Below are 13,752 nucleotides of genomic sequence, written 5' to 3' on the forward strand. Positions count from 1 at the left end.
GTAGTTCTGTTCCTCTAGCAAATTCTGACTAATGCCAGGGCTTCATGTATTGCATTTGAAGTTCTACTGTATCTTATGTTACAACGCTGGTGTGGCTGGGAGAAGAGCCAAATGACGAGGCAGTTGCCTAGTGTACCTGAAGCCCTGGGCTTTGGTCTCACGTGTTTGCTGAGTTTTATATGAAATAATTGCAATAGCAGATAGAATATGAAAATATACTGGGTTTTATTTTTGTGTTTATTTTATGTAAATTTCATTTATAGTACAGGAATTTTCTTTTTGTCCTTTATTACTCTAATGAAATTAATAGTAATATATAACAAAAAAAGACATTGTACAGATGAGCTTGATGAAATAAAATTACAGTATACACTGAGACGTATGATTCCATATGAATGGGTTAGAAGACATTTTAGGACATCCATTTTATTCAAAGTAATCTATAGTTTTTATGTAATCTTGGCCAAAATCCCAATTGAATTTTAAGTAGCAACAGAAAAATGATTCAAAAGCTCATGGGGAACTCCAAAACTATAAAGCCATCATATCTTCCAGAAGAATGAGGATAGATGAATCACAGTTCCCGATCCTAAAATACATTAAAACCTATAATTAGTTAATCTAGCATGAACCAAGAAACTGAGCAAACCACTGCACGTCAAAGCCATTGAAGAAACTCCTCCCAAACAAAACAGCCTACAAGTAGCATGTGACATAGCAGCTTAATTATACTAAACTTGTAAGTGTGCAAGGAGCTAGTGGAGCTCTGAGTGAATGAATGTGCATTATTTGACATAGGTACAGCTATGTCAAAAACCAATACCTTGGACTTATGGCAGTGGCACGTCCCTTTTCATTCGAGGCTCAGAGGTATAACAAAGCCTTCCTTAGGTCTGAGTGTGAACGTTGACAGCATGTGCAGAGAGAGTCCACCATAGCCTTCTCACACAGAATATTTTATGGCCTGAAGACTAGCCTTATAGAGATTGCTCCTACTGAGATTAGCCAAGCACCTACCTCCTTGTTTTAACTCTACACTAATCCCACCTTCTTGCTTACCTGTATGTTGTGGATTCTTCATCTGAGACCATCACATTCCAGCTGTTCTGTGTTCCATGCTTTTCCATTTCTTCATTCACTCAACACCCCAGTTAGGTAATACCCTTGATCTGAACAGAGCATGGCACAGGGGAAAATTGAAAACACCACTTATCAAACACTTCTTATAAGCAGAGCTGGAGAGAACAGTAGAACCCATTGTTCAAAGTCTAAATCACCTAAGGAAAATGCCTATAAGTTAACAAAACTATAGTATCTCTGATGAATTTTGATGCAAAATCCTGAATGAAACATACAATTTTAAAACATACAAATTTATATCAGGATCAAGTGATATTTATTTCTGCATGCAATTGTAGCTGAATATATGTAAACTAATAACTGTGATATACTACTGTAGATAGAAACAAAGTATCCATGATCATTTCAACTGATGGTGAGAAAAATGGACAAATTATAGCATTTTTTTCTTGATAAAAGCATTTTGCAGATATGGTAAACAAGGAATACTCCTCACCATGATAAAGATCATCAAAGGCAAATTCCCAATGAACATCGTAATCAATGAGGAGGAAATAGGTTTTCTTCAAAGGTTTAATTTGTAGCAAAAATTCTCTTTCTCCCCATTTCTGTTTACCATATACTGGAGGTACAGATGGCATGATCCTCAATGTAGAAAAATCTAAAGATCCCAACAAGACTTGGAAACAGAAATTTCTGTGTCCCACTAGCAATTCCCAAATACCTAGTAGCTACTTCCCAAATCATTGACTTGGAGGTTTAATATTACTTATAAATACTCAGCTAGTAGTTCAGGATTATTACTGACTAGCTCTTACACTTAGAGTAACCCATAATTCTTATCTATGTTTAGCCAAGTGGTTCGGTATTGTAACCAGAAGTTTTTCCAGTCCTGCCTTGCCCAGCAGTCTGGACCAAAAAAAAAAAAAAAAAAAAGTGGTCCAACAGCCACTTATAAAATAATTACTCAGAGGCTTATATTAATTACAAACTGTTGCTTCAGCTTCTTGCTAGCTAACTCTTTCATCTTAAATTAACCCATTCCTATTAATCTATGTTTTACCACATGGCAGTGGCATTACCAGCCTGCTGGCATGTTATTGCTCCTTTGGTGGCAGCTGGAGTCTCTCCTGACTCCTCCTTTCTTCTCCCTGTATCTCTGCATGGATTTCCCACCTGCCTGTAAGCTTTCTTTCCATAGGACAAAATAGCTGTATTTATTATCCAATGGGAGCCACACATATTCATAGCCTACAGAAAGACATCCCACAGCATGGTATCTTTTCTCAAATATGACATTCTCATCTTGTTTCCTCTGCATCTGGTGCGTGACTCCTAACTCTGCCCTTTCTCTTCCCAGAATTTTCCTAATCTGGTTGCCTTGACTACATTTCCTGCCTGGCTACTAGCCAATCAACATTTTATTAAACCAATTAGAATGACAAATCTTTACAGTGTACAAAAGCATTATCCCACAGCAAGACTTTTCAGCTATAAATAAATTGAACAAAAGTGCAGGATATGATGTCAATATGGAGAAAGTTTCTAATATTTTAATACATGACAGATTATCTAGCACAAAAATGTCAAGAAAATTATCCTATTTACAATTGAATAAAAAATAAAATAACAACAAATTTAAGCAAGGATGTGATTATTCTCAGAAAACTGTTTAGTCAGTGATGAAAGAAACTGAAGATGAAAAACAAATAAATTGAATCCTAGTCCATGCCAAAATTTTAAAAGAAATTTGCTAAAATATCCATGCTACATATTTCATTCAATTTCTGCCAAAAGTCTAGAGGTGTTTTATTTTTATATATAATATTTTAATGTATTCTTTAAGACTTTCATATTTGTTCATATCCAATCCCTGTTCCCTTCTTTCAACTCCTCCTTCCCCTCACCCAACAATAATCATCCAACTTCTTTTCCTCCTCTTATTCTTCATCTTGGTCAGATTTTATCATCTACTTGCTACACTCTGCCATCATCTGAAAAGAAGAAACCTTAGTTCAGATCAGATTACCCTGTGAGCCTGTCTATAAGATGTTGTCATGTTTGCCCACTGGGGCAGTACCATTCATATGCAGATGTTCCTAAGGTAGATAAGCAAGTGAGCAAGCTAGAGAGCAGGAAAAGAATCAAATTCCTTGATGGTTTCTGCTTTAGTTATTGCTTGAATTCTTGCCTTGGGTTCCTTTAAGTATGGACTATAATGCGTAAGGCATATTTTTTCTCCTCCACTAAGGTGCTTTTGGTCAGAGTGTTTCATTACAACAATAGAATGAAACTAAAACTAGAAGTATTGGATTGTTACTATGATAAATCTCACCATTTTGTTTTAGGGAGGATTGTGGAAGAGTTTGGAATTTTGGTCACAGAAAGGCATTGAGTACTGAGAGCTTAACTTTATGGTGTGGGAACTTGTAAGATAAGAATGCTGAGAGAAACCCAGTCAATTGTGGCCTGTATTGGGAAATATAAGATGGAAGCAGACAATATCAGGACTATTTGTATGATATTTGATATTAATAATCTGTGGAAATATGAGTTGGAGAACTGTCTTAGTCATTTATACCCTATACTGCTCTTGCAGAAGACCTGAGTTCAATTTCCAACATCCACATCATGGTGGCTCACAACCCATCTGTAACTCCAGCTCCGTGGAATTCCATATCCTCTTCTGGCTCCTGTCATAACCAGCACTCTTGTGCACAAAAAGCCCTTCACTTCCACATACACACATTCACATAATTCTAATAGACAAATCTGCAAGTAAAACACCTATGCTTCAATTGTACAATAGATGTTAGTCAGCCAAGGCTGTAGAACCAGCTGTGAATGATTAATCAGAGACCAGCATCATTGAGTTGGAATATCTGGGGGACTATTTCTTCAGAGTCAGCACACAGAAATTGTGGTCCAGGGTACATAAGTTTGCTTGTCAAGCTGGAAACAGGACTTGGCAATGGATTAAAATCACCCACCTGGCATTAGTTTTGGTGATCCCATGAGCCCATTTTTCCATTCAAAGCAGGGTCTTGACAGGCCCAGTCTTGTGTAGATGTTGAGTTGTTAATCATTGATGCTCTAAATTCAAGAGTGCAACAGCCATGTTATGCCTGGATGTCATACTTCCACATTAATTACCTCTTCTCTTCTGGCTCTTACGTTCTTCCTGCTCCTTAATCTGTGAAATTCCCAGAGCCTTGGTATATGCGAAATAGATGTGCTGGGGGATGTCTTCTTGTATGTGGTGAATATATGTTGTTCTCATTGGTCAATAAATAAGCTGCTTTGGTCAATGGCAAGGCAGTTTAGGGGCAGGTGGGAAACCCAAGGAGATATACAGAGGAAAAGAGAAAGGCAGAGTGGGGAGACACCAGACTGCCATCCTAGGAACAACAAGTAATGGGAAGTAGGTAAAGCCATGGAACATGTGGTGATACATAGATTGATGATTATGGGTTGAGTTAAACTATAAGGGCTACCTAGCAAGAAGCCTGACATAGGCCATATAGTTTGTAAATAATATCAAGCCTCTGAATGATTATTTTATATTTGGCCTCAGGACTGCCGAGCTGGTTGGGACCAGAGACACTTAGGACTGCAGAGCAGGCAGGACCAGAGAGACCTTTCAACTACATAGATGCCCCATTTAATGCTGAGCATTTAACAGTCACTTAGTCTTAGAAACCTGTCCATTTAACAGTCTTTATACTTATTATGGCCTATTCCAAAAAAAAAAAAAACAAAAACAAAAACAAAAACAAAAACAAAAAAACTAAAAAACAAAAAACAAAGCTTTTCTGGAGATTCAGTATTTCTAGGAATAAGCCCCTCACAACTTAATCTTCAATCCTAAATTCAGTCATAAACACATGTATTCAAGAGCAACACTAAATGGACTCAATAGATACACATGTGCATGCCACGCACACACACACCATTGATAATTAAAGAAGAAAAAGTCATGAAATTTGGGGGGGGGGATTTGGGGATGTGAATTTCCTTCTAAATAGAGGGCCTCAAATACAATCAGAAAGCAATTATCCCTATAACAGACTTGCCTCTACCACACCACTGAACATTCCTGCATGACCAGTTGATAATGTTGCAGCCAAGATTCACAGCTAAAGCTTTTGACTTAGAAAAGTGGAAAATACTGAAATATTTGACAACATGGATGAACCTTGAGGATATCATAATTATAAAATACCTGCAGAAACACAAATAATGTATCCTTCTCTTATATAGGCATCTGAAATTGCCAGATACATAGAATAAAAAATAAATGGTAGTTACTGATCCTGAAAACAAGTTGAAACAAAATAATGTATGCAGTATGCAACTAGAAAAAGACAACACTTGCTAAAGCAAAATCTTCTAGTTCTCAGGAAAATGAGAGAAGAAGATAAACTTTCTAAGATCACATTCAACTCCAAATTTGTGTTACATTTTAGGTTATTTTTGTGGTAGATTCCTAGTTAGAGTCATTATTAAAATTTGCTCATCCATCAGTGTGACAATGTAACAAAGCATGTTCACAATAGCTATAAATGCATTTAATGAAGAAAGATAAAATCTGAATCCAGAATTACCTTTATTATAATCTTTGTATCACATGAAGAAAAGCTTTTCCTTAAATATTACCAACATTGATTTTAACTCTTTTCTGGGAAAATTAAATACCATGAAATTCATGAGCTGAATGTCCCACTCAAGAACTGCTGCCAGAGAATATTGTTTTTCATGTCTTTTGCTTATTTTTGGAACATCTTGTCACCTTGCTCCTCAACCCCATTCCCTTGTGAAAAAGAGGAAAGATGGAGAAAAAGGTTAGTGAGCAGCTTCAGCTCTGATCCACACATTACAAGAAGTCACCCAAATGAACTCAGTTGGGCATGAGTTTCCTTGAGGTATTCTAGCATTGTAGGCATCAACTGTGAACAAGCCTCCACAAGAGTAGCAGTTGATTCATGTAAATTGATTTTTTTCCCTCTACAGAAAATGTCAATCTCTTTATGTACAATTGTATCATAGGGAGAGTTAAGTTTAGACAATTTGAACAAGATGTAATTATCAATTATGGGTTCCTTTTGGGTCTGTGGGCATTATTTTGTAATGACTGCTTTTTATTTGATTATTTGGAAACAATACAGTTACCTTTCCTCTCAGCGAGTTGCAAATTGTGTTCCCACACGATATGATTGTAATTAAGAAAAAAAACCTAGTTGCTCCCATTATCGTTTGTATGTTTTAATAAAGAATAACTTAAAACTAATTCTACAGGGAACAATGAAGCAACATGACTTAAATGCGCTACAAAAATATCTTTTTTGATAGCCTTTATTAATATTTTTATAGACCTTTTAAGTTTAAGTGACTTTTAATGCAACAGGCTGCTACGAGATCTGTCTCTGTGTGCCTGTACACTCCCCGCAGCACACCACAATATCATACATTTCGGTCTTTATCACAGCGGAATCAATAAAGTAACAGACCGCAATGCATTAGCATCATAAAGGAAATGTAATAAATGACTTTATAACTGCAGTAAAAGTTGCATGAGCTCCAGCAGCTGTACTGGAGATGTTGCCACAGTACCGCTTTACGACCTAATGGTCCTCAATGGGCTGATAATATTATGTGTGTGTGTATGCTTGCAATTTCCAAGGCCTGGATTTCAATTCAATAAATAATTGAAAGCACTTTTAGACTTTTCCATAAAATGTTTAATAAGAGATCAAACCCTCCCTCCCCGAAGTAGAAAAATTAAATAGTTTTTACGGGAGTATTTTATAGTGAAATTCTAACTACTAGCTGTGGGGAAAGCGCTGTTTTTAAACACAGCCATTGAAAGTAAAGAATGCTTCCAAGAACGCGTATTGCTTTGAATTTGATTAACAATTCTTTACACTAAGATTTTTCTTTTGGGCCTAAGTTCCTGACTTAAATTTTGAAGACTGTGTATAAGATCAAGGGTTACTGATATCAGAATGTAGACTGTGCCACAGTCATTTAACAGTGTGGACATGAGCTTTGAATATAAAAGGCTAGCAATGCTGTAATGAATTAGAATTTTTTAAATGCTAGAGGAGGTATTCCCATTCTGTATATATACAGCTTAACATGGTTTCTATATATATTCAAAAAAGAATATGAAAATGATTTTCTATGCCATTCGTAGAACAGATGATATATGAAATAATTATTCTCTCTATGCATGAAAAATTTGTAAAATATACATTTTTGTAGATTGGGATTTTATTTAAAATAAAGAAAACAAACCACCTTAAATTATAATAGAAACTTCTGTTAATACATATTCTTTAAGAAAAAATAACAGCACAGAGGAATGACTTATTAATTGTTCTTAGTTTGTTAAATACCTTATTTCTTCTTTGGCTGTTGGAGGCCTGCAGGGAATTAGTAAACACACCACATTGATTGGATTGAGGTTCCTCATCAATATTGCAAACATTGTCAATTACTCCATATGGCACATGTTCTTACTTAATCAAATTTACATCATTAGTAGGCTGTCATCTAAACATGATATGAGAGGACAAAAATGTTATAAGATAGTGGACTCTTTTTAAGGCATGTCAAAATGTCTCATTCAAAAGATGTGTTTATGCACCGGTGTGTGAAATATATTGTAACACAGAAGGGAAGAGACGGTTTGTTGATTGGCATATATGCAGCTCAGGAAGAAGAAAAAAAGACAGTGGTTTCTAATCTGTCATAGTATCTCTTAGTGCTCAGCTTCTATTCTTTTTCCTTTTTATTCCTCTTCTCTTGTCTAATGTCTCACTGAGATTTAAAAGTCCGGAAAATTTAATTATGTTTCCCAGTGCACTCACTTTCTTGAGCATTTCTTGACTAAGAGATCTTTTGGGTAAAATTTCAATGTCATCATATATATCATATTCAATATCCTTTGTACAGAAATGACAATAACGTTTTTAGAAAAAAAACTATATGCGTCTCCCAACACTGCTCTTGAAGGAAAGCTGAATAACTGGACATAAGTCTATTTTTTTTAAAATTTCATTTTGAATGCTTTGATATTTCCAGTACAGAATGTACAGGTACCTGAAGGGGCAAAAACACAATGTTTGGAAGCAGCAAAGAGAATTAGGGGAATTAGAAGGAGAAAATGCTACTCTTTGTCCCCTGGAAATGAAATGAAAGAAGAGGAAACACCGGCAAAGGGACTTCTTCTTCCTTCCATAATAGCATTAATTTCCCTTTAGTATGGTTTTTCTTTCTCTGTAGTTAGGGAAAGGTAGTACTAATTTAGTTGTATTGTCATTATTTTAATTGTATTCCTGCAATGATAAATGATAAAGAAAATCTTCTTTAATGAGGAATCCCTTAATGCTTTTTTAAATTGAGGGATTTTTCTTATTGAATTGAAGAGTTCTTTGTATATTATGGATTACAAAATGTTGTCAGAGTTGAGTGGTTGTTGAAAATACTCCTTCCCCGAATGCAACCCTTCCTTTTGTTTTCTTGATAGAGTCTTTCAAAGAGCAGACATTCTTAATTTCTGTGAAACCCATTTCATGAATTCTTTAAAAAAGACCTCCTTGGCCTTTGAGTTTACAGAGAACTTAATGAATTAAATAACTCAACCAATAAATATGCTACACACATTTTCTTTATAATCACATGTATTATATATGATAAGGTGAAAGTTACAATTACTTCTTTCCTTTTTTTTCCTTCCCCTCCTTCCTCCCTTCCCTCACCTCCTCCCTTCCTTCCTTTCTGTCCTCCCCTTCTTTCTTCCTTCTTTCTTTTTTCCTTCCTTCTTTCCATCCTTCCTTCTTCCTTCCTTCCTTTCTCCTTCCTTCCTTTCTCTTTCTCCCTCCCTCCCTCCCTCCTTTCCTCCCTCCCTCCCTTCCTTCCTTCTCTCTCTGTCACATTCTTGCTTTCTTTGTTGCAATTTTTAAGACCAGGATCTCTCATCTCACCATGTAGCTCAGACTGACCACAGACTTGTTATTCTCCAATTTTTCCGTGACCACAAACCATGCATTGTGCCTCTTTTAAGTTTAAAATTTTGATGTACTTAAAAATGCATCTTTAAGTAAATTGTATCTGAAACATTATCTTAACTACTTATGAAACTATTTCTGACAATGTTAACTAGTCCTAACTTAAATCGTCATATGTTAACTTGGCCTCTTCTTAAATTTCAGAGGAAAGTAGCCCTTTTCTTAATTCCACAAACATTCTTTTTAATTTTCTTTTCTTCACTGTAAAGAGACTGTGGTTTGTTTTTCCTTATATATAGCAGTATAGACAATAATACTGATCACCTTTGCTCTAAGGCCAGGATTAGTTGCATATCACACGTGTTGGCTTTGCTTGCATTGCGTTGCACTTTGAGTCAGAAATATTTCCTTATTCTCTTTTGCATTGTTTTTAGAACAACAGATTATGTAGACAAACATTTTCATCTTTTGAATTTTGGGAATCTTTTTACCTTTATTTGCATTTAATTCAATTCTGTTGTTTGAAGGGAACAGAGAGAGTAGAAGTTTTTGTTTTTTAATTGCTATTCAAGTTTATTTTACAACTTGATATTTCTATTCACTCTTTGATTGTATCATTGTGCTTGGTAATTGTATTCTACATTATGATCTTAAAGTTCAGCAATAAGGCTCAGAGTACCATTCATAGCTCTAACTCCTTTCAGGAATTTGATAATAAGTAGACTCTTAAAATATGTAATTTAAAATATGTCTTTATCATTTTAATATCATTAGATTTTGTTTTATATGACTATTGTATTGCATATCTATAATATTGACATTTTATCTTTTTGGGATATCAATTATTCTAGTAAAGTTTCACTCATTTGTCCTAGAATATGTGTATAATATCAATGTATCCATCCTAATTCTCTTCTATCCATATGCACTTTGCAGAGATAAACACATGTCATATATATGTATATATAATGTAAAGTAATATATATATATATATATAGAAATATTAAAGGATATGTGAGACTAGACAGGAAATATACATAAGTTATAGTATATAGTAGGCTACATAAGCAATTCCATATGAAAATGCAAGTGTAGACAATACCAGTGATATATTAAAGCTTTTAAAACATATATGGTAAATTATTACACACACATATATAGGTAAACCTATGTACACATATACTTAGCAGTATGTCAGTAGACTTTCCTTTTGCTCAATTCTAGAAATCTCTTTTAATTAATTTGTTTCTTTGTTGGTGTTTCAAAACACTGAACAAATCCAACTTGAGTAATATCTTAGTTAGGATTTCTATTTCTGAGAAAAAACACTATGGCCAAAAACAACTTGGAGAGGAAATTATTTATTTCACCTAATCGTGTCCGGATAGGAACTCAGTGAAGGAGTGGCCACGGAAGAATGCCGCTTCCTTGGTTGTTCCCTATAAGATCATGAGATTGCCTTCCATTGCTTTCTTTTGAAGGTCAGACTCATTTGCCAGGGAGTGGCACCATCCACAGTGAGCTGTGCCCTCCCACATCAGTCTTTAGTAAAGAAAATATCAACAGCCATGCTTACAGGCCAATCTCATGGAAATGTTTTGTGAATTGGGGGTTCATCGTCCCGTACAACTCAAGGTTTTGTGTCAATTTGACAAAAAACAACCAGCACAGAGAAGGAAGTATTCATTTGGATTACACATCCAGATTGTCATCATTCATCACTCAAAGAAATCAGGACAGGACCTAGAGGCAGGAACCTGGAGGCAGGAACTAAAACAGAGATCACAGAAGAATGCTACTTAATAGGTTACTGTAGTTTGCTTGTCTACCTTTGTTATCCAGCTCAGGTCAGCCTGCCCTGAGATGTTCTTAGCAGGCTAGGTAATTCTTCTCCATTAGCAATCAAGGAAACGTCTGTGAGGCCAGCCTACTACAGGCTGTTTATTAGTTGAGTTTTCTTCACAAGTGTGTCTAGTTGACAACCAATGTTAGCCACTAGAGGCTTTAATTTGAACCTTGTTTGTTTGTGTCTGTTACTCTGGAGGTCCATATTTGGCTTTTGTGTTCTTATTTTTCCCAGATTGTTATCTCATACAATCTTCTATGGCTTGGCTGATGTCATGTTCTTACTTTTTTTCAGTACACCAACTCTCAGACATGGACAAATATTCTCTGTCTGTAAGTTTACAGATAAGGGATTTTTCTCCATTTGGCATTCAGAGTATCCAGACAACTTTCTCTACTGTCCTTTAACAGCTGGATACAATGAACTTTTTTTTGGTCCAGTTGAAGTGATGTTTCTTCAAATACTTCTTCAGCCTAAACAGAACCAGAGAATATTATTTCTAGAAGATCATTGCTCTCTTTCAGATTAGAATATAGTTTTGATCTATGAAGCCTTAGTATGTGGGTAAACTGATAGAAAACAAAGAAACCAAGACAGTTTGTAGGATATGGATTCAAAGACATCTATAGCTCCTTGAATTCATAGCCTTTTCTTCCATATTTTTAACAGTTGATTTACCATCCCCATGACAAATTCCAAGCATTATTACAAAACAGAGTAGCAGTTCTGCACAATTCTAGAATGGAGTCATTTTTCTTGAAACAAACCACTTAAACCACAACGTCAGAATTTCCCTCTGGCAAAAATAAAATAGTAATAGCTAGCATTATGCCATTCTATTTGTCAGAGATACGTTTCAAATGCACATGTAGCTTAATTCACTTCGCTCAAAGCAGCCATAAGAATTAATGGTAATCCCCTTTACAGACTGAAAGATAAAATACAGATGCTTTAAGAGTTTATTCTAAATTACAGGTCAAACCGCTGGGACTAAAATGTAAATTTGGACATTCTCTTCCCAGTACTTAAGTACTGTCATCTACTGTCCTGCAAAGATATGTCCACGTAGCTGGATAGCAGTGAAAAGACAAACACTTCCACTATTTACTTTTCACTGGGCCCAAATATAGCTTTCATTTTAAATATAAACTTTCGAAAGTTACACATTTTTCTATAACAAATCTTATTTATTCTTGGAAAAGTCCATGCATATTTATAATGTGTCTTGATCATATCCATTCACTGCTTTGTCTCCCCAAGTTCCTCGCCAGTGCCCCCTTTTCTTTCTAACTTCTTGGAAGGCTATACATTTTTAGTAACACTTTGCTTCCAAATTTCAAGACAGCTCTATAAACAGATACAGATAGTAAATTCAGCATGCACTTGACCTACCATCTTTCTCAGCTTGGTGAATGACACATATTTCAGGTCTGAGTATAAAAAAGAGACATTTATCTGTGAAAATACAGAATTTTCTCTTAGAGTACAGTGGTCTTGGGTATTGTTACTACAAGTTTTAGCTGCAGATGTCAATACCCATAGTGATCAATCTCGTACTTACAGAATGACATCTCTGTGGATTATTATACGTTTTACTTATATTATACTAAAAGGCCTCAGCCTATGCACAGAACTTGTTCATATTTTTTACTCATACAGTATGAATATAGGATTCATTATGTAACAGACATGAATCCAAAAATATCTACCAGAACAACAGGCTGTTTTGGAATATGATCCTGAGATCAATGGTTTTCCTAATATTATAGGCATACAAACATAGAGATAGTTCATCTTTGGTTTTATTCCAGCCAGGGCTTCCCTGTGTAGCCCTGTGTAGCCTGGAACATTGTCTGTAGACTAGGCTGGGCTGGGATTAAAGGCCTGTTTCATCATATATATATATATATATATATATATATATATATATATATATATATGTAAATAAATAGCTATGCAAGTTTTATATGATACAAATAACATAAATACATGTATAATACTTTAAGAATTTTAGAAAGCTCGATGTGGTGGGTAAGAGTTGTATTTCCAGCATTTGGGAGGCTGATAATCACAACACGCTCATAGTCAGCCTCAGCTACATAGTAAGTTTGAGACCAGCCTGAGTAATAGAATGAGAATCTCTTTGAACAAACAAACAAACAAACAAACAAACATCCCCTGAGACAATTACAAGAACAGACGTCATTGAACTTTAGAGTGTTTTCTTATTATTTTTAAATTTTTAGAACTTTACTACATTTATTCTTTGATTGTTTTATACATATGTACAATATATTCTGATTATTATTATTATTGCCAGGCACCTTTTCTTATTGACCTCTAGCCCCTGTCAATCTCCTTTTCTTCCTTTCATGCTCTTTTTCAATATTCATGTGTTTTGCGTTGTTTGGGGGCCCCAATGTGTATAATGAGAGCCATCTGAATATGGGTTTGGAACTCTCCATTGGAGTCCGGAGGCTCACCAGAGTGAAAACGTTACACATGCAAAGTACAAGATGGAATTATGGATGATGTGCCACTTAGGGATAGTGACAAAACCAATTGCTGAATATGCTCAGAATGAAAAGTTTATAGACGGAATTCAGAGATGAGCCATAGCTTCATCTTACTTACTGAGGTTTTAGACATTATTTTGCAAGTGAGGAGATTTTTAGCAAGGGCGTCTTTTACATCTAGGGTACAGAATTAAGGGGTCTTATGTTTATCTAGGAAGAAAACCACGGGAAAATAAATGTTCACTCAGGTAAACTCATCTATATAAACCTTGCAAGAGAGAATCGACAGTGTCTTACACTA

General features: G+C 35.3%; 1 long non-coding RNA gene across 2 annotated transcripts; it reads right to left on the bottom strand.

Moving 5' to 3' along the window:
• Window positions 1-223: 223 nt before the first annotated feature.
• LOC121823468 (uncharacterized) lies at window positions 224-11,607 on the bottom strand. Of its 2 annotated transcripts, XR_013045462.1 has the most exons (5): window positions 10,919-11,607; window positions 7,476-7,632; window positions 5,685-5,890; window positions 1,060-1,169; window positions 224-589 (listed from the first exon to the last, which is right to left on the bottom strand). It is a non-coding gene; the product is annotated as an uncharacterized LOC121823468 (long non-coding RNA). The 2 variants fall into 2 exon arrangements; XR_006064956.2 differs by lacking the exons at window positions 224-589; window positions 1,060-1,169 and adding an exon at window positions 4,071-4,173.
• Window positions 11,608-13,752: the final 2,145 nt, after the last annotated feature.

Source organism: Peromyscus maniculatus, chromosome 17 (genome assembly GCF_049852395.1).
Source record: "Peromyscus maniculatus bairdii isolate BWxNUB_F1_BW_parent chromosome 17, HU_Pman_BW_mat_3.1, whole genome shotgun sequence".
Lineage (NCBI taxonomy): Eukaryota > Metazoa > Chordata > Mammalia > Rodentia > Cricetidae > Peromyscus > Peromyscus maniculatus.